The sequence below is a fragment of the Citrus clementina genome, unplaced genomic scaffold (assembly GCF_000493195.1).
Source record: "Citrus clementina cultivar Clemenules unplaced genomic scaffold, Citrus_clementina_v1.0 scaffold_1, whole genome shotgun sequence".
In the NCBI taxonomy this organism is placed as follows: domain Eukaryota; kingdom Viridiplantae; phylum Streptophyta; class Magnoliopsida; order Sapindales; family Rutaceae; genus Citrus; species Citrus x clementina.
The window spans coordinates 27,398,120-27,398,862 of NW_006263303.1; positions in this window are offsets into that span (position 1 = coordinate 27,398,120).

A 743-nucleotide genomic window follows, 5' to 3' on the forward strand; every position below is an offset into this window, starting at 1 on the left:
GAGATCCTTGGAGATCCAATCAACTTTTATTTTGTGTCAACTTAGCAAATTGTTTTTCTTTTTTCTTTTTAATGTTTATTTTTTATAGTATCGAATTACTTAATTTTTTGAATGATATTTAATTATTTATGTCATTAAAATGTTTATCATGAGAACATTTTATGATGGTAAGACGTTAGATGATGACAATGAAGTTTATAGAGAAGATCAAAATAATTTTCCTTATAGATATGAGAGAAAAAAATTTTTTTAGTTGAATATCATTGATTCAATATCTATTAGTTTTGAAGTTTTTTGAAGTTTGAAATAGAGTTAATAGAATACTAAATGTTTTAAAATCTAACATTTATAATTTTAATAGAGTAATTATTTTTGGGAAAGGGAAAACATTGAATTTTTTTTTGTAATTATTAACCAAATAAGGTTTCAAAGGGTTACAAACATTATTATACCATAAAAATCATATTTTTTTTTTATAAAAACATTACTTTTAAAGTAAAGATTATTAAATATATAGATAATTATGAATAGGAGTAATAATAGGGAGATGCCTAAAAATTAATTTATTCTACAATTTATATGCAACTTAAAAAAATTAAAATCTTAAAATAAATATTGTTATTGTATTAATAAATAGATATCCAAAATACGAAACTAATTCGCCTAGTGCTCAAGCCATTCCTAACTACTAATTTTTATCATTTAACATTATACAATACAGCTCCTGTACCTAGGTTTGTTGA